The sequence below is a fragment of the Haplochromis burtoni genome, unplaced genomic scaffold (assembly GCF_018398535.1).
Source record: "Haplochromis burtoni strain Fernald_Lab_line unplaced genomic scaffold, NCSU_Asbu1 Contig_61, whole genome shotgun sequence".
Lineage (NCBI taxonomy): Eukaryota > Metazoa > Chordata > Actinopteri > Cichliformes > Cichlidae > Haplochromis > Haplochromis burtoni.
The window spans coordinates 1,138,147-1,158,227 of record NW_024582422.1 but is presented as its reverse complement, the minus strand read 5'-3'; the positions used below and the strand labels follow the sequence as shown (position 1 = coordinate 1,158,227).

The 20,081-nt window shown below is 39.7% G+C and overlaps 1 protein-coding gene across 4 annotated transcripts in view; it reads left to right on the top strand.

The window, feature by feature from the left end:
- LOC102312176 (cyclin-dependent kinase-like 5) overlaps window positions 1-20,081 on the top strand; it is a 52,353-nt gene that overhangs the window by 7,502 nt on the left and 24,770 nt on the right. The gene's annotated exons all lie outside the window — the stretch shown is intronic.

The window sequence follows — 20,081 nt, the reverse complement described above, 5'->3', positions numbered from 1 at the left end:
CATTTATATGGCACTGCAGCTGCTCATTCTCACAAAACACATTTATTTCACCAGTGGCACGCCCCTTTGTACTTGCACTACCCAGTACATGTATTTAACAGGAATAATTAGATCCGAGAAAGACGTGGGGCCAGATATAGGAGGGATGGAAATAGGGAAACGTGCATTCAGTTTCTACGCAATAATCAGAATGTGTTTGAAAAGGCGACGGATTACAGTGTGTGCACCCGACATTACAGGATCCTCAAGAGTCAGCTGGGCTGGTTGTTGTACAGAGAGGAGGCGGAGGACATAGATAACTGTTGTTTTTTTTATTCAGGTGTAATCATTTTATTGTCAGCAGTAGCAGCAGCAAAGGGGTTTTTCGCAGTAGATAAATATATGCGGATGATTTATTATTCTTGCAGAGTTATTCTCCTTAAATATTTATGCAGACACAAACGGGATAAAAGATTTGATCTTAATGCTGAATGTTTGCTTCCCTGGCATTGTTACACGATTGTGATAAATGCGTGCTTCCTCATCATATTAATAACCGTGATTTATGATCCTTTTGGCGTCTCAAAGATTGTTGATCATTTACTTCATTAATGTGTCTTGAACATTATCCTAAACACTGTGTAGGACATTCGAAAGACATGATCGATTCTGCGGTTCACTCCTACAAGCGCACATGTGCTGAAGTAAACATTGTGTCAGTTATCCTGACATTTGAAAAACCTTTATTAACTCCTTAAAACCAAGTGTATCATATTAAATGGGTTTTTGAGACGTCCTCAACATCACTAGTGGGATTTTTTTTTAACCTAACCTGATCTTGTTTGTTTAAGATAAACAACCTTTGAGCAATTTTCTTCAGATATTAGCGGTGAGCAAATGCTGACTTCTATGTCAGCAAATGCTGAGCAGGAAGTCTGTTTACATAGTCGCCACCGAGTAAAAAAGATATATAAACTAACCTATTATCGTATTACCGTATTACCGTATTTCCTGTTCTGCATATGCCGCTACACTTTCAAATAAAGAGGTGGGCGTATGTACAGGAAAGGACAGAGAGAGGTGATTTCCCTTATGGTCACCTCAGGCACACAGCTCCACCCATCTGCTACTTAAACCTTATGCTTATGAGGGGTGGCCAATGAGAAGAAAGGGGGAGAATTTTTTTTTTTTTAAACAGAGGACGAAGTGCAGGGCTATTTAAAGGCCCAGTGTGAAATAAGCAATGGTTATTTTTAACTGTGATTCATGCAAAGCTACCCTAGTAGAGTCCAGGTCTAGTAAAACCTGAAGCTGGAAATGAGCATAATGGGTATCTTTGAGTTGCTTTAGCCTGTCTACAGTTGCTCCTTTTCATGCTGTGTCTGATTTAATCAGTGTCATGTCTGCTGTCATTGATGCCTGCTCTGCTCTGTGTGGGGCTCTTGCTGCCGCTCTCCGCCGCAGGCTTTTCATGCATGCATGTGGAAGGGCGGGAAGGTTCAGAACAGAGCCGTACAGCTAAATATAAATCACTGCAGATGGAAATAACAATCTTCTTTTGACTATAGTGGCCCCGACTGAAATAGGCTCGACAGAATCACCTCATACCTTACAGGGACCCAGTTGTTCTCAGTAATGCTTTTGCACTCTCCAGCTTCACTCACTCTTGTTGCTGCTCTGCCAAATGTTGCCACAGCTTTTTGATAAAGAGAGTGCTCAGAGTAAAACTGCAACATGCTGCTGTGTCAAGAGGGTTGAGCACACAGAGACACAGAGGAGCTTTTGTCTTGTACTTCTGGCTCCTTTGTTATTATTTTCTTGTCGATTTAAATAGATAACCGTAAGAACACGCCTGGGTTCACTAATTCATTTTTGGCCACTCTTTTGGGAATGCAGCCCATCATCATGGTGTGAGGAAATGAGGGGGCTACCAGATTCATGGATGCCGCAGCTACAGATCCACCTTTTGCCAAGTGAGCCACGAGGATGCTTCAGGACTTTTTCTCTTGCCTGCTGATGCTTGATAAAGCCCTATGAATTATGCTAATTTATTGTAAGCTAATTAAGAGGCTTAATCACGCTGATGTCGCTTAAAAGATGTCACAGTGCAGCTGTTTTTTTAAGCTTTAAAGGTTCAAGCTGAAACAGATTGTTTTTTTTTTACCAAAATGCACATTTTCTGCACGCAATGATTTCTGTGACTGCCCTTGAGGTGTGACCTATGTGAGCTGCGGAGGCTTGAGACAGACGTGTGTTTGAAAATGCATTTCTATGATGTTTTATCCAACGGTTACACGAGGGATAGGCTTTTATAGCTGTCCAGAAAGGCCACTCTTCAAGGTGTCTGTAAAAAGCTAGTGTGAAACAATAGTCATTTAACTGAGGTTGACAGTTCAGACCAAAAGTGACAGAAATAGTTATAATGAATAAAACTTGATCTGATGACTGATGTGGGAAAGGTGTGGGAGGTTTCCAGAGCTCCTCTATTGAGCCACTCTTTAGTCCTGGTATATAGATTTGAGTCAGTTCTTGGTAGTTATGAAGAAGTTAAATCTAGAACTAAAAGTAAAAGAAAAAGATCTATGAACTGTTTGTGTTGTCACGTTATGTCTGTCTCTTTATCGGTCGGTGGATATTGAGCAGCTTGATGTAGCACTTTTTCTCCACTCCTCTTTTTTCACTTCAAACTCATTTTTTCTTCTGTTGCATATCATTAACTTCCCTTTGCTCCCTCTCGTACACACCTGTCAATATTTTAACTTCACTTCAGTTTTATTTATATAGTGCTTTAACAACAGTAATCTCAATATGCTTTTTATAGTAAGTGAAAACCCTACAATATAAGAGGAAAAAGCCCAACAATCAGACAGTCATCTAAGAATAAACACTTGGAAATGGTGAGGAAGAAGAACTCCCTTTTAACAGGAAGAAACCCTGTTGCTATAGAATCAGGGTCCCCTCTTTTCATCTCTGATGTGTTTATATACCACTACTAGTCATGATGGTTTGCTGCTTCTCAGCAAGGATTGTTTTGTTTGAGGTCTATTCCTGTTGAAGAGTAGTTCTTCCTCCCCACCATCTCCAAGTGCAGTGTAGGGTTTTCTCCATATGTTCTGAGGTAAAATCCGACAATATTTAAATGTCTTGAGATGACTAGCATTACATAAATAAAATGTAACTAAATATTTTATTTATATAATGATACTTCAATACTAACAAGTCAGGTTTCTGATTCATGGTCAGTTTCATGGTGAGAGTAAGTGCATAAAGAAAAGTTTGGATGTGACTCCAGGGTGCAAAAACCCCACCGCTATGAGTTTGATATTATTCTTTTAGTAATATTCAGCTGATATTAAAGAATGTTGATAAGCTCGGGTAAGCAAATTACTCTGATTGAGCGATAAGTTAAAAAGTGAAATTAACAAACTAAGTCCAATATTAATTAATATCACATCATAAATTCTTTTTGCTTTCTAATCTGTATAAATGACAATAAGAAGATTGTATTCTTTAATGCCTACAGTAAAATTAAGTTATTACTGGACTTTGATTGGTTGCATATCATTTGTATCTTTTCTTCAAAATTAAAAATCTGTAAATTTGCAAAAGCACATTTCGAACTTGGCGATAAGGTTTATTCACACTGTTGACGAAACTGGGAATATCAGGACTGGGAGTGGAAACTGCCAGTGAAACTTGCACAACTTTGACCTCACATGTTAAAAAGGTATGTTTGCTCAACGGAGATCACAGAGCGAACTCCCACACATGCGGCTCTCATCTGACACACGCACACACAACAATGTTTAATGGACGAGTGTTCATATGATTACTGCACGTGAGCTTGTGTTTTTGCTCTAAATGAGTGATGTGTTATATTTAACCGCAAACCTTAACGTCATCAGACCAGTCTAGTGCATACTGGCCTCTAATATATAAAATACCCATACTATATTGAAGTCTATCACTGAGAACCTTAATGGAAGAAGAAATGGTTAAAACTGGGGATAAACATGTGACACACTTTCTGTTTGCCATGTGTTGTGTTTTAAGACTTCCCACTAAACTCTGAGACGGGGTGACTTACAAATGAAACTCTTTGTTGAAACTTATCTGAGTCAAATACAAAGGCTTCTCTCTGAAAGCTAATCTAAATCCTGGATAAGGCCTCTGCGTGGCCTTGTACACTGGTGTTTTTGTAGCACGCCACAGTGTGTGGACTGTGGAAGCAGGAATTTAAACATAGCAGTGCAGAATATTTGTTTAAGCAGAGAACATCTCTTATACTACACACCCACGAACTGATTTCTAAAGACAATCAAACCAAAAAAGAGGTAAAAGATGGACAGGAGGGTCATGTCTCCTTTAATAATAATCAGTTAGAAGCAGTGAATTATCTGTTTTCGTCAATTATAAAGAAATTGACCTTCTACATGAAAAGTCACGGCCCTTGAATGCAGCGGCGTCAGCTCGATGCTTTAATTGGATTCCAGTCAGACTCACGTGAATTTAAATGAGTCATTCTCACAACAAAGACATATGCAAACGATATATGACTCAGAAAAATGTCATGGGTCATGTTGGGACCTTGTGCACCTTTCTATCAATCAAATATTGATATTCAAAGCTGTTTTCAGTTAAGTAATATTTCATGCTGTCTGTGCAGGGGTTGAAGAAACTAAAGAAACTCAGCTTGTCCGCTCTCCATATTGAAGCTTCTCCTCTCTGTGATGGAACTTGAAACAATAAAACTTTATTTATAAAATAAAATGTGTCTACAGCTGGGCAGTGTGAGCGAATAATTACATTAGTCTATATGAAATATGCCCAGATTTGTCAACACACCCAGTCTGATGAGGCTTTGGAGCACATCTTTATTGAAATATGCGTGCCTTCACTGAGGGTTGTTTTTATATTGTAACATTCATTACAAACTTCTTAAATCCTAACCCTGGCAAACACCCTCCACATTATAATAATTAAAAACAAAGACCGCAACAACTGAATGGTGTGGAAGGTTACAGTGTAGGGTTAAGTTAAGACATTCATTTTCTGCAGAAGTCTAAATCAGGCATTAGTCGTAGAAATATAGCTACATGGCGCAGACGCAACTGCTGTGATTGGCCTGTTCGGTACTGTTGCACTTCCTGCTATTTTTTGCAGCAGTTTTTCAATTTGTCTGTGAAAGAATAACAATCAACTTTTCAATATAACGAAAAATAATCACAACGGACTCACAAATGTCGGCAGATTCCGACATTAAATTGTTGAAACTACTAGGATGGATGTGAGGGAATGACAAAAGTCCCATCATGTTTGGTTCCATCATGGCTGAACTGCATAGGAAACACATGGACACAAAAACAACATTGATCACTCAGAAAGACTCACAAAACAGAACTAAAACAAAAATGTAACTTAAATAAACGAATCTGCTGTAGAAACTGAAATGAAACTGAATTCAAATCAAAATAGAAACAAAAACTCATCACAAAATATGGAACTATATATAACTGATGACAAGACAAACTCCTTTTGGGACTTTTTAAAAATTAGCTGGCAGAAACAGACACAGCTCCTCTCTGGGGCGTCTCCGGTCTCTTCTGTCCCCCCCTCCCATCAGGCTGTTAGTTACTATTACCCAGCATGCCATTTGCTGCTTTCATTTTGTAACTGTGCAGAAAGAAATGGTTTATATTTCGCAAATTAAAATGTCTCATAAAGATATTTTAATCACATGACTGGGAAGAGTCACAAACACAGGTTTCCTATTAACACACCCTCTCATACTACTAGTTACTAATAATGAATTTAAACCGCCTAATAAGCCACAAAAGCATCAGTCTTTAAGAAATTCACATCATGTGTAAAACGATGTAAACTGAGAATTTCACATAAAAATGTATTCAGATCGGATAATCATGATGCTTCATATGTAATTAACACCATGGGAACAAGCAAAACATTTTATTTTTTAATAAAGTTGTGAAGTTAGACATGATATATAATTATTAAAGCATGTTTGCATCTTAGACCAGCGCGTGTCTAACTCAGTTTCACTGGAGGTCAGACACTGACATGCTTTAATTCACTGAAAATATTCAGTGACGTACAGTCTGGTCCACATAAAGAACTCATGAAGCAACATAATGATTACAACAAGCTGCTTACCACACAGCCAACTCACATCTACCATCTATTCACAAGCTTGAATGTGACAGATACTGGCAGTAAAGTGTATTCAACGTCAGAAAATACATCTGGATGTTCAGAGAAAATAATAAAGTCTCAGTTTTATTCTTGCAGATATTTCTACAAATCTCACAAAAATGTAAAATAATGGTCTAGTTTAGCTTTTAGCTTACCTTACAGCCGTAGCTATAAGCTAACATTAAAACAACATGTAAATTTTTGCAGCGTGACTAAAATTTCCTGACTCAGCTGCTTTTTCTTCGCTGTAACATTTGATCAAAGAAACATTTTGCTGTATTCGAACGCCTCTTTTTTAGTTTCAGCTCCCTGTGTGCTTTCAGACTAATAACACAAATTATAATTTTTATGGCTAATAGATGCAGAGCTACTCGGGTTTGATGTGTCCACAAAGATAGAAAGCAAAAATCATCACTACAGACTTATTTGTCAAATATCAATAAACCTTTCAGGGAAAGTGTTCCTGTCAGAGCATCAATACGATCTGTATGTCTTAGGAGTCTGCAATGATTGCAGCATAAAGGATACAGCAGCACAGGTGTGAGTGCGTGAGGTGTCATCTTCCTCTTCTACAAAAACATCAACAAACAGGCGGCTGTTTTCCACGTCAAAACATAACTTAAAACCACCTGGTTTGTTTTTGTGGATGTTACGTTGGCCTGTTATGCCTGCATAGGCCATGTATGAAGTACAATCACATTACTGCTGACAGAATAAATGATGAACAAGGACAGAAACAGCAGGTGTGAGGTGTTTATTACCAAATAATGTCATTAAATTCTTTTTTTTCTCATTTCCTGTAACCTTCATTCAAAAAACATCTAACGTTTTAGCGACAGATGCACAGGTAAATTGCACATGTTCAGAAACATAATCTAAAGTTAGTACAATATACTAAAAACAACATTTTAATCTCCTAACCCTTATGAAATAAGACAAGCACAGCTATAAAAATGTAAAGATTTACTTTTCCAACTACAGTGTGAATAAGAGGGGCAGCTAGTTTTAGAATGAGCTGAGTTTTTAAGCAGTGGCATATTTAAATTTAAAACACGTACTGTATTTTGTAACATTTTACAGTTGCTTCATTATTCATTTCAGCGCTCAAGATCACATGACATAAATGCTTCATGATTTTTTCTTTTGCATTTTTTTTTTTTGCATTTTTTTGCATTTCAGTTCAAAAGAGTTCAGAGACTGTGTGAGTTGCACAGAATATTTAGCTTTCATACTGTTATATAATGTGGAGTAAATTATGCAGGATATAGAAGTCCACAGTTGTGACATTATTTCCTGGCAAGCCTCTTTTCCCGTAGTAAGATCAGGTGTATTTTTGACTTTCAGACTTGCAGCTGTGAAATTATGGAATAAAGAACGGCAAAAAAAAAAAAGAAGGTAAACCTATCATTATTTTATTTGAAAGGGTCGTTTTTAGTACATGGATGAAAATTGTCAGCCGATTGCTCCCTGTAGTCACTGATTGCAAATTGAACATATTAAGCTTTACTGTGTTTCTTCCCTTGAGATGCTCTGCAGGCCTTCACTGCGACTGCCTTCAGTTGGGTCTCTCTGCATTCAGTCTTGTCTTCAGTAACTGAAAAGCATGCTTTGTTGGGTTTGAGATCAGGTGACTGACTTGGCCTTTGAAGAATATCCCATTTCAAGCAGCCCAAGAGTTTCTGTCCTAAAACTCACTCTTGCTGTTCTCTAGCTGAGAGTATAGCACCGTACCCTCCATCCTGCTACTTTATCAGCAGTCAGAATAAACGCCGGTGACCCGGTTCCCCTGGCAGCCATACATATCTGCATTATATCACTTCCTCCACTATGATGCGGTATGTTCGGATTAGGAGTCGTTTCTCTCCCTTTCCAAACTTTCCTCTTCCCATAATTCTGTTGCAAGTTCATCTCAGTTTCATCTGTCCAGTGGTTAGCACCTTCCTCTAAAACACCTGTATCTCCATTCATGAAGGTGTCTTTCGATTGCAGATTTTGAAACCTTGACATTTCCCTGAGAGTGTTCTTGACTTGATTGGATGTTGTTTTTTGGAACTGTGGAAGTAATTCTCTTATCATGCACTTTAATTGTTTTCTGTGGCCTTTCGGACCTTTTAGTGTTGCTGAGCCAGTCCATTCATTCTTTTTAAGAATGTACCAGATTCTTGGTGTGGCCACTCGTAAAGTTTTTGTTTTGATTTTGTTGTCGTCCTAATGATGACCCCGCACATTTGCACTTGCACCTTATCTCTTTAGACTTTGAATTTAAAATTAGAATGAAAAACTCTTAAGTACAAATTTGACGTCTGGAATCAACTTGAAATATTATGTCTGCTTCATTTGTCATGAAATAACAAGGGTGCAGGCTTCACCTGGCCCTGAAACTGCTTGTCAGTCAATTGTCCAACAGTTTTTGAGCCATGAGAAGAGATGCTAATGATATGTTGGCATGAAAATCAAAGGGAAAGACAGGCTTAAGTTGATTTTGACAGGTATCTCCATGCATTACTTGACATGCAAGAAGGATCTGACAGCTAAGTAAACAAGTAAATTAATTTCCCTCCTGCAGTAAGTTGGCACTTTCATTAATTAGTATGAGGAAACTTTGCGGACAATAATAAATGCTTTGCATGGGTTGAATTGAATTGGGTTGAAACAGGTTTTGTGATCTGAGGGTTAAGAACAGAGCGAATGTTCTACTGAGTAGCAGAAAGCATCACATGATCACATGAGTCATCCTGTTAATAGCAAGTGAACACGAACATATGTGGCACATGCCAGGGCACAATGCTTGCTTCTTATGGTGAAGGCTCCTGGCAGCTCCACTGTGGCGTGGGGTTGTATTTTCCTGGCATGGTTCAGGTTCATAAAACCCCCGAGGGCCGGAGATTGATGCCAAAAGGAAGTCGTCCTTAGCGAATATGTTCAGGAAATGGTGGAGGATCAGTCAGTCATTTTTCACTAGGATGCAGCCGAGTGAGACCATATATCACAGCCTGTTAATGCAGCAAATGCCACCTCACTGCCGTTTTAAAATATTTGGTATTAAGATGAATGTTTGGTGTATTGTTTGCAGCCTCAGGCTCAAGACTTGGGTGCCAGCTACCGTGGTACTGTGGGTGCCTTTGCTACCAATCAAGTCGATGACTAGAGCATACATATAAAATTTTAATCAAATTTGTACCACAGTGAGGTTTTACATCTATCTGCTCTCTGTTTTTTAGTAAAGAGTAAATTATTCACTAAAATGTCTCCCACTCTCAGACGCTGAATTTTTAAATAAATGTTTAAAAAAGTTCTTAAACACGGGCTGTGTGGGGGTTATTCGCATTAAACTGCTTTTTGATGTGTTTGCAATAGAAAAGCAGCTCAATCAGGGCCACAGTAGGACCAAATAACATTGTTATTTCACTCTACGCTCATTTATATTTACACGGGTGCAAAGAACAACATACTTACCTTCATACAACAGCGAGAACCGAGCACACACTAGTCCAAGCATCAGTGACATCACGTGTGAAAGGAAGAGATGGGTTGCAAAGTTGCTTGCAGGTGCACAGCAACTATGGGCAGACTAAAGCAGCTTTAGTAGTGTATAAGAGGATAAAGAGATCAACTTTAGCATTGGGATATTAGTTGATTTGCCAAGATTGTCTGACTGAACTAACTAAAGATTGTGCTTTGCCACCCCACATGTACTGCCAGCAGTCATGCATGACTAAATGATGTAAGGCCAAGGCTATATGGGGCATCATCCCATCTATAAAGGCTATATTTTTTAAAACAATAGAAAGAATCCTCTGGTATATTTTAAAATAGATGTCTGAATATAAAGTTTTCCATACAAAACTTACAATGTCCACAGGTCCTCCATTTGTCCACCTCTGGACGCCCGGCATATATCCATACAATGGTTAAACTTGTCCCATACTTCTGCGAACATGACTTGTGCTACCTACCAGCAACCATGTGAAACCTCTTGCTAACAGTGCATGTCTCGATTGTTATCAGTGAATGGCTGTGGAATAAAAGCACAAATCAGACGATGATTTCTTTTGGATACACCCTGTATAATCCAGGAGATTTTTATCTGTTTATTTTATTAGGGTATAAATTATATAAGCCTTAGTGAACCCAGGTTTGACGCTGCTGAGCTGCAGGTTTAAATCTTTGCATTACTGGCTGTTGATTGAAGCCTGACTTTTAGATCGTAACACGGCACTTTTAGTGGGGATTTTGTCTATTGTGTTAATTCACCTTAAGCTTTTTTCATGCCAGTTCATGTCATGCTGTTTCCATGACAGAGGTAGGTATTGTTTAATACCTACCTCTGAGTGCACAGAAGCAATTAGCAGTGGCGGCTTTGGCTTTGAAAGCATATGCTTTTAAACTGTGAGGTTACTCTCAGAATAGCACGTTTATTTATTTTTTTGCCTTTTGATCCTCCACATCTGACCGTAATCTGGCACCCTTGTATTTTTGCACTGTGGCTTCATGCTAGAAAGTAGGCTGTGAAGGAGTAACACTAGGTGTGATGTCTAATTAGGTTGTGGCCACAAGTGTAATACGTGGTGCTCAAACATATTTAGCTTATAGAGTCATTTAAGACGTTTTTTTGCTGTGTGATTCATGGATAATTTACTCTTTAATGCTGTGTCACTTTGCCTACTGAGACAGAAATCTATTATCTGCTGGAGATTAGTCGTGTTTGCATTGCCTTTGCCTGTAACTTGCCATGCTGCAATTCAAAAATTAGCAATTAGTGTATTGACTAGATCTAACAGGCCCATCAGTGTTTTAGGAGCTGCCGTGTAGCATCAAGTGAGTCACGACCACTCTGCAGTCATCTGTTGTTTGTCCTATCTTAATCATTTTTTTCATATTATCTTTTATTTTAGTACTGCTTCAAGTCTTCTTCTTTTTTTTTTCGAGATTATATAACTGCTGGTGCTTTTTCCGCCAATAATTGAACTGATGCAGTAATTTTTTTCCCTCCCATATAAGCTGTCAATAACATCTAGATTTATTTAGTGGGAAAAAAATGTCTACCGCCCCATTTGAAGCGAACAGTTATTTTTGCACCCAGTGAACAGAAACTGGGACAGAAGAGGAAAAACAGGACTTTCACAGCATTAAATGGGTCACCTTGAGTGGAACACTTGCCTATGTGGTCCTATTAGAAGCCAGAGAGAGAGAGAAAGACAGAGAGAGATGTAGAGGGGGCACATGTTTCCTGTCTGAATGTTAAAGTTGTAACTGTCTCCTGATAGATGGAGGCTATTTAAAGTATAAATCTGAAGCTTTGTCAAGCGCAGACCGCCAGGCTCGGCCCACCTGTTGGTGCAGCCTTTTGTGTGCGCACGTCCTGGATATGGGCTTTTTCTTTTTGTCACGTGTTTATACATTACAGAGTTCAACGTGCACAGAAAGCACTACCTGGCTTCAGTCGACTTTAACATGCAGTTTAGTTTTAGTGAATCATTTACCTAAAGTTCGTTTTAGCTTTTGCCTTGACCCCATTTATTCAGTCATTGCCCAGCCCTGCACAAACACTTTTCACTAGTACCATAAAGCAAGCCAACCCAGTTTACTTTGCAAGAGTGCATGTTAGGATTAAATTCACTTATTATTTATTTAAATAGTGCCAGATCAGCTGTCATTTTAAAGTGCTGCATAATGTTAGGTGAACACCCTACAATATTCAGAGTTTCCCACAGGATTGCATTGTGGCAGTATCAAAGCGGAGGGGGCATATGCACTCGCAAGCACTCATTTAGCAGCAAATGAACCTTCAAACTAAGAGCGAGCAGATTGTCTAACAGTGACGTTATTGTCTTGGGCAAATGAAAAGTACTAATATATCACAAATAAGGCCCACGTAAAGCCGCTAATGTCACAGAGAGAACCCCGGTGAGCAAGCGTTTGGTGACAGTGGGGAGGAAGAACTCCATTTTAACAGGAAGATACCTCTGGAAGAACCCAGCGCAGGTAGGAGCATCTATCAACCTCAAACAGCTGAGGTAAGCGAGAAGAGGAACATACAGAAGTGAAAAGAGGAAGAGAGATGCTCAGTGGATCATAGGATGTGCACCAGCAATTTGAGACAATAGCAGGATGATTGAGTAATAGTTCTGGGTCACCTGATTCAGCCCTCACTATAAGCTCTGTCGAAAAGGAAAGTTTTAATTTTAAAAGGAAACCTTTCTATGCTGCTTCTTTCACTTCATGGTGACATGTTTAATCCAACTGAGGCTCTGCAAAAGCTTTATTTACACTACTGCATTGACTCCTTGTTCAAGTGGAGGCCATTTTTTCACTTTTGACCTGGTTTCTCTGCTTTGCTCTCCGATCGCAGGTGAAAGTGTGCATGCTGGACTTCGTGCTCATAAATACTGAACAGCTGGTTATTTTACTGAAACTCAGAAAGGAGACAAGGCTTTAGGGCTATCGGAGTCTAAACACATATTTCAAAGCTGTAAAAATAAAACAAAAACAAAACAAAAACAGTAAATGTCTTCACTGGCAGAAGGCACAATGATAATGCCAAGGACAATCTTACATTTTATTTCACAGAATCATTATCCTGCAGCTAACCTTAATCCAATTCAATTTATGCAGCACCAATTCACATCGACAGTCACCTCATTGCTTTCTATTGTAAAGTAAAAACAACAGAATATTAGAAAGAAAACCTCAATGATCTACCAATCCCCTTTGAGCAGCACTTGGTGACAGCGGGGAGGGAAAACTCCCCACTTTTAAGGAAAAACTTCCTTAACAAGAAGAAAACTAACAGACCCAGGTTCAGCGAGGGTCAGACATCTGCTGTGTTTGGGGTGTGACGGAAAAGAAGACAGCATAAAGTGTCCAAGGACTCCTCGGGTTACTCTACCTACACCATATATTACCAAACAGACCAATCAGAGCTGGTGAAATCTCCAACAGTGAGACATGTGAATGCACCTATACAGCGAGGTCTTGATGGAGACTTATCCTTCAGGAGTTTTAATGTGAGAAGAAAGATTGAACTTCTAAATGAAGAGAAACTAATTTGGGAGAAATATCACATCTAATTTCAGTCACTTTCAGTGTTTTGGATCAGCTAAAGGCTGTATAAGGATTTGTGGGACTGATGTTGCATTTTAAAATGAAGAAAGAGGATTGATTGACACTTTTAGCGTAGGTCCTTCTTACTTTTTTATGCCTTTTAGATAGTCCATAGGAGTTATCTCCAGGGACGTGAGGGGCTATCATTGAACATCACCTAGAGTCCCCTGCATTGTCTGAAGTGCTGGCTCAGCAGCCTTCTGTACAGAGGTGCTCACTGGGCCAAAGAAGGAAAACTCTGGCTCTTTGTACAGTATCGATATTTCTGTTGGGGCAAAATTAAAGCTGCAACCTAAACATTTTTCACCAGCCTCTCGCTTTGCTTTGGGGTAATTTTTCTGCTACCATTGAACATTTTATTGGCTTTGCACTTGGAGCATTTATCATCACGGAGAACTACAGAGCTGTTATTACCAAATCTCACAGCCTGGCGGTTCACGTTTGATCTCCTTGTTTGGACAGTTGAGCATGGGATCTTGACACTAATAATATGAAGCTTTACAAGCCTGTGACACAAAACCAATGCTCCTAATGCTGGGTTCAGTGTTGTAGTTTGCCACAGAAGATCGGCAGCAAACACTTCAAACCAGATGGAAAAATGATGCACAAAGTAACACGGCAGAGTTATGACTGCATCCTCCACTGACTAATTGTGGAAAACACAGGAGATGACTGATTTAATCAAGATTATGAACGATGAATAACTTAATTTAATTTGACGTCTTTTATCAGTTCCAGTGGGTGAGATTTGCATAGTTACAAAACCGATTTATCAGTGTCTGGAAGTGAAAAATAATCCCACAGTGGGAGCTTTAATCACAACCAAAGCGACATCACAGGCGCCGTATATTTCCAGATGTTTTTAAAGGCGAAACAAACAGCTGCTGCATTTCTGGTTCGGGTGTGGCCAGAAATTAAAAGTAAACAAAAGCTGGTGATCTTCCGTTTTTATGGGCCGATGATTTTTTTTTTTTAGTAACCGTATAAACAATGAAAGATGGTGGATTGGCCAGATGCTGGCAGATGTGTAAAAATAACTCAGTTGTTTGGTGGCGGATATGGCGGAGCTGCCACAAGAGGCCAGGTGGATGAGGGAAAGGGGAGGCAGGAGAGACCCCAGGCGGCCGCCGGTCCGAGTGCCAGGTGAACTGAACTTCAGGTAAGAAGTTATGACCTGCAGTCTGTCTGGGTCAGATGTAAACCAAGTTTAGTTGGAGTTTATTTTCGTTGTGCTGAGTTTTTACAGTCAGTTACAATAACTCGTACTGCGTAATAGCTAGCATGACGGAGTTTCTATACAGCTGGGTGGGTGCTATGATGTTACTGATAGTGAACTTTATTTTATTCATAAGGTTAGTTAGTAGAGTTTCCAACCGTCCATAAACGGAATCGTCCCGTATTCAGAGAAAATATTACGCATTTCGATTGAGCTGAAAAGGAACACAGTTTGTCCCGTACTTCAGCTACAATGGAAAAAGACACAAAGCTGGAGTTTATTCTGTCTTTACGCTGCAGCTGCCTCTTCTCTCATTCAATCATGAAACTGATCATTGATCAGCTGATCTCTCTTGTTTGTTTATCGCCGACTTTGCGCCAGAAAGAGGAAACCAGCAGACGTCAGCTGTTGTTAGAATTTATTTAATATTAATTTCTAGTATCAGCTGATGTTTGCTGGAGCCACAGCTGTAAAAGCTGCTGGTCATGATATCGGTTTGTATATCTGGTGAGAGGGAAACATGAAGATGAAACCAGGAGATGTCCTTACTGAATCATCAGAGCTGAACAGGTGATGGAGAAACAGGTTTACCTTTTAGGTGACATGAATGAGTTGAAGGGAAGTTATGAACTGTTTCTGAGAGACAAATAACACCAGGATCCTTTTTTATGTAGCTGACAGCTGGTAACTGTGCAGGGGCGGGTCTAGCAAAGTGTTGCCAGGGGACCAGGTAGGGCATTAACAGGGAAAGGGGGGCACAAAGAAATACTTTTCTTTCTTATTCTCATTTAAAATGTCTTGCTTTTATTAAATAATTCTTACAACCAAAGTTTTTATCTATATACCAACAAGACAGTGTACATCACTGTCACAACAGTGTTTGTTTTCATTCAAAGGCTTTATGGCTTTTCCTATAATACCTGGTGGGCCGGTCTCTAGTCAAAATGCCCAGGCCGTTTTTTTGTCCCAGTCCAGCCCTGGGCACGACACGCAGTGAACTAATCTGAGAGGGTGCATTAAAAAATGAATGGCCGGGCCAGCGGTGCACATCACAAATTAGCTCGCATAGACACATTAGTTGTGCCGCTTCTTAATGATGGTATCTTAGCTAACAACCCCTATTATCAGATTCAACTTGTAATTGGCTAAAAATCACTTAGCCTCCTGGTGAGACGGACGTTGCTAGCTGTCAGTTTTTTCAAGCGATGTTGAAATTTCCACATTCCAACACTTCAAATGCTTCAGGAGCTCTCCGCTCAGCGCAGCAACTGTTGATATACAGTGTTATTAAATTTATTGCTAATGCAATTATATGGCACATTGACTTCTGAGGAAATTTTAGATGGCACTCGTCATCAAAAAGGTTGCCTACCCCTGTTATATCCAAAGCCGACCTTTTGTACGCTGCTGTTTTTGGTGATGATCATCATGTTATGGTACCTGGCCTTAGGAAACATCAAACAGGTGTTTGTGCCATCCGGGCGGTGGGAGAGGGACTGTGCTCGTAGTAAATAATCATTTACCCAGCTTGGTTTCTCTCTCACATGAATGAGCTTCACAGTCCATCGCCACATGGGAATTCCTACAAAGCTTAAAATAAAAGGCAACTCAGAAAGGTTCAGAGCGCCTGGTGTTCTGCGCTGATCCCTACAACATTAACATGCTGTCATAATGAACTACAAAACTCTTTTGACTGTTATAATTTGCTCCTGGATGGCTGTTATCAGCTGAGAGATGAGAGCGAGCGCTGTGTATGTGTGCCGGATTTGCCATCACTCTGGCTGCAATTTGTACCTGAAGCAGAAATAACTTGAACCGACTTAAATGACTGATGTGATGCAGTGTGAACTGGAGCAAAGAAAGAGGAAAGTTTGCAGTCATTCGCCGGGTGGTTTAGGTGTTTTTCTGCGGAGGTGGAGATGATGGGAGTGTTCTCTTTGAGGACTCACTTCTGAGACCTCGGGCTGGTGCGATACAGCGCTTCTTCCCTCTGCTGTGGCAAGTGTGTGTTTACTGGCACGCTGCTGTGTCCGTGTCAGAGAGTGCCGAAAAACATTTTATATTATCAGCGATGTCAACAATCCTGTTTTCAAAGGTTGTTTTGGGGGGGAAATGGGCAGTGGTCTCTGGGTGGAACTGAGGTGAGACAAGAAGTAAAATCAACTGAAACACCTACAGATCAAATAAACAGGCCACGCGTCATTTTAAAGTGGCCGTAAGGTGCTTTTTTCCCCCTTATTTTCTGACTTATACACTCACAGGCCACCTGCTCAACTTCTTACTAATCCAAATATCTCATCAACCATACACATGAAAGCAACTCAGTGCACTTGGGCATGTAGATGTGGTCTTAGTTTTCCACATTCAGTGAGCTTGTTGTCACTGCATACCTTGCTTTTTGATGTACTGCTCACAGAGGCAAGGCCAGAAACCTTCACAAATTTTTCGCGATCCAAACAGTTTCTTTAGCTCTAGAAATACTTGTAATTTTCCATCGATTTTTCACACTTCCTGTGTGTAATGACAACATCACCAGAAAAAGAGTAGCAGTGTATTTTGCAAAGGCATCCAATAAACCAAATTAGACCATTTGGTGGGCAGGTTCTGGCCTTGGTCCACATCTTTGATAGCTGATCTTTAAACTTGCAGCTTCAGAGAGTTTTTTTCTACTTTTCGATATTTATGATTTCAAAGTTAGGGGATGTACTTTATATGATTCATGTGATGACCATCTTATTGGAGTTATTTGCTGGTTTATGTATGTAGTTTTTTTGTGCTGGTTAAAAATAACTGCAAGCTGGTGAGACTTTGACGATGTGTATCTGCTGTGTCCTTTAAAGTAATCGCTCACTTTATCTTCAATCCAGGTTCCTTATTTATATGAGAGTTGAGTGATGAAGAAGATCTTTTTCGTTTCGCTGTCATGAAAGGGGAAATATACAACAATCAAAATCTAAAGGAAAACAAACCCAAAAAAATGTCCCACATTAGAATCAGCAGATTGTTTTAAACAGTGGCATCGGTCCAGACTTTCACCATCTGTCCATCCCTGCATGCAGTTTAAGCTTCTGATTTTCTGCGTCCTGATGTTTTGAACTGAATGTGTAGCTTCTGATCAGGTCTAATTTCCTCCATTAGTGATCAAGGTTCACACATGAGAAAGGTTGTTTAGTCTCTGCTGCTCGCCGTCTTCCTTCACTCAGGCTGGCGTGCTCTGACCCCGCTGTGAGTCATCTTGCATTTCTCGATGCTGGCAGGAGTGCTGGCTGTTCGCTCTGATCCATGCTGTAGTGGTGCGACGCTGCCTTTGGCTTTCTGAAGGAGGGGTGGGGGGGAACTGGAGCACAGCTCTGAGCCATAGGCAGAAATACCAGGCCTAACTAGGACATGTCAAAAAACGGGGCTAGTGGCGGGGTGTCTCTCTCGCAGAGAACTTCCTGAAGGGATGACAGGAAGTATCTTGCCGTTGATGAGTTCCGAATTTCTTCTTCTGCTCCACTTATTGTTGATAATTTTGCACCTTATACCTTTTAACAAATAACACAGATGCTTTTTAGAATTATTGAGCTTTAAAGGTTTGCAGGTACACTGGTTCTGTTTGTGCTGCACTTCAACAGTGACTCATTCTCCCAGTTTTTTCTATGGTATGAACCCTTATTACAAAGCAAAGCCTAGTCATCGAGCGTTTGATTTGCCCATCGCACTAGAGCTGCAGATAATGATCCATTTACAATTTTTCTATGGACCTTCTCTGCTTTTCTTTATTTTCTGTCATATATATGCTGTTAAAATGGAGACTGTTCATATAAAGCATGGCCAGAGTTTGAATAATTAGGTCAGTGTCTGTACAAGTAATCACTGCGATCTAAAAGCTCAGATTTTGCGCAGCTCTAAATGCTTTTTCTGACATCACAGAAAGTTGATATGCCCAATATCCTCCTGAGAACTGAGGAAACAAGTATTTTTCAGTTAAATTTTTTGTGATGTCTTGCCTATTTGCAGCTAAAAGAGGCCACCCAAACACATGAGATGTCCTTGGCCAGGATGTCTTCTTTTGACTTCAACGGTGGTTAATAGGGTAGCTCAAATAAGTCAAAAGATACAGACCAAAACCAAATGTCCATTAAGAGGACATAAATGTATAGGCTGGTTCTCATGAGGATATGGTCATCTCAAAATAGACAAATGTCTCGCTTATTAATCACTCAAGTAAGTACTCTTGTATATGAATCCTGTTTATTGATTTCATTTGCTTACATTTCAACTAGGAAACTTGGTGTAATTTGAGATTACATACATATAATCAGATTAAATAACATTGTAACCTCTCAGATCCACATCGTGACCCTTTCTGGATGTCCTGAGCCCCATGTGAGCCTTTTTGCAACTTGTTTTTCTGTTTTTGGGTGCTAACAAGCTCAGTTAGCACGGTGCAGACTATCATAGCGTTAGCTTCATAGCATAAGTGCCTAAGTCATTTTTTTGTGTTTTCGGAAAACAAGAAAAAACTAATTTTCTAAATATCACATGCATATTTTTAATTGATATTTTCAATTTGATCAAAAAATGACTTAGGCACTTATGCTATGAAGCTAACGATAGACCGAATGGCCCATTTTCCAGTCTGGCCTCTACAACATCTCCCTGCACACTCTCAACCCGCTACACTAAGTGCTGCTCCAAACCAACAAATCTTCCCCTTTAAATTAGGTTACAGAGCCCTCCTACCTTGAGTCTGCGCTGATGCAGGTGTACTAACCTCAATTTGTGAAGGTGTAGGACCTTTTTTATGTCCCATATGCAGGAAACCGCATGCACCGGTGAAGGAGATCTTTGTGATTATACCAGGACTGTTAGAGTAATGAAGAGAATTGATGGGTTTGGACACAGTTTTTGAAACATGCTTCACACATTATTTAGTTTTTTAATGTTTTTGTTATCAATTCTGATATTAAAGACCAAAATGAAGATAAAAATTAAGGCAAATGGGAGCATTTAAGGAATTGTTGGTGATAATGGAGCAAATTTCCATTAATGATTGACAAACTCTTTATACCTTTATACTGGCATCATGATCTGATAGCGGTATAAATCTCTGAAGATGCTGATTACCAGTTCCTGTTTCTGTCTGAGAAAGATGAGGGTGTCTTAAAGCTTGCATGCAACTTCATAAGTTTTCAGATGGGCTGTTTGTAGAAATAACTATCAGATAATATGCATTAAAGAACATTGAAGGCAAAGGTTATCACAAAGAAAGAAACTGGCCTCTATCAAGCTATACCAATGTTCATTTAATTGGTTGAGGTGTGTCTTTTAATATGAGGGTCTATGGCAGACTTGGGCAATTAATTTTCCCAAGGGGGCACATGAGGAATGGACTGTTGTGGAGTCCTGGTCCACAACAGTTCAGTTTTATCAAGTGAGAGATATCTAGCTTAAAGTCAGAGTCAATGTCAGACAGGACAGGGTATCTGGATTTTTTAAACTTCATCACTGAGAATGTTGGTTCACATATGATGGTAGATCCAAAGAGAACATCTTCTAATCTTTAGCACTGGCATACAAAACAGCT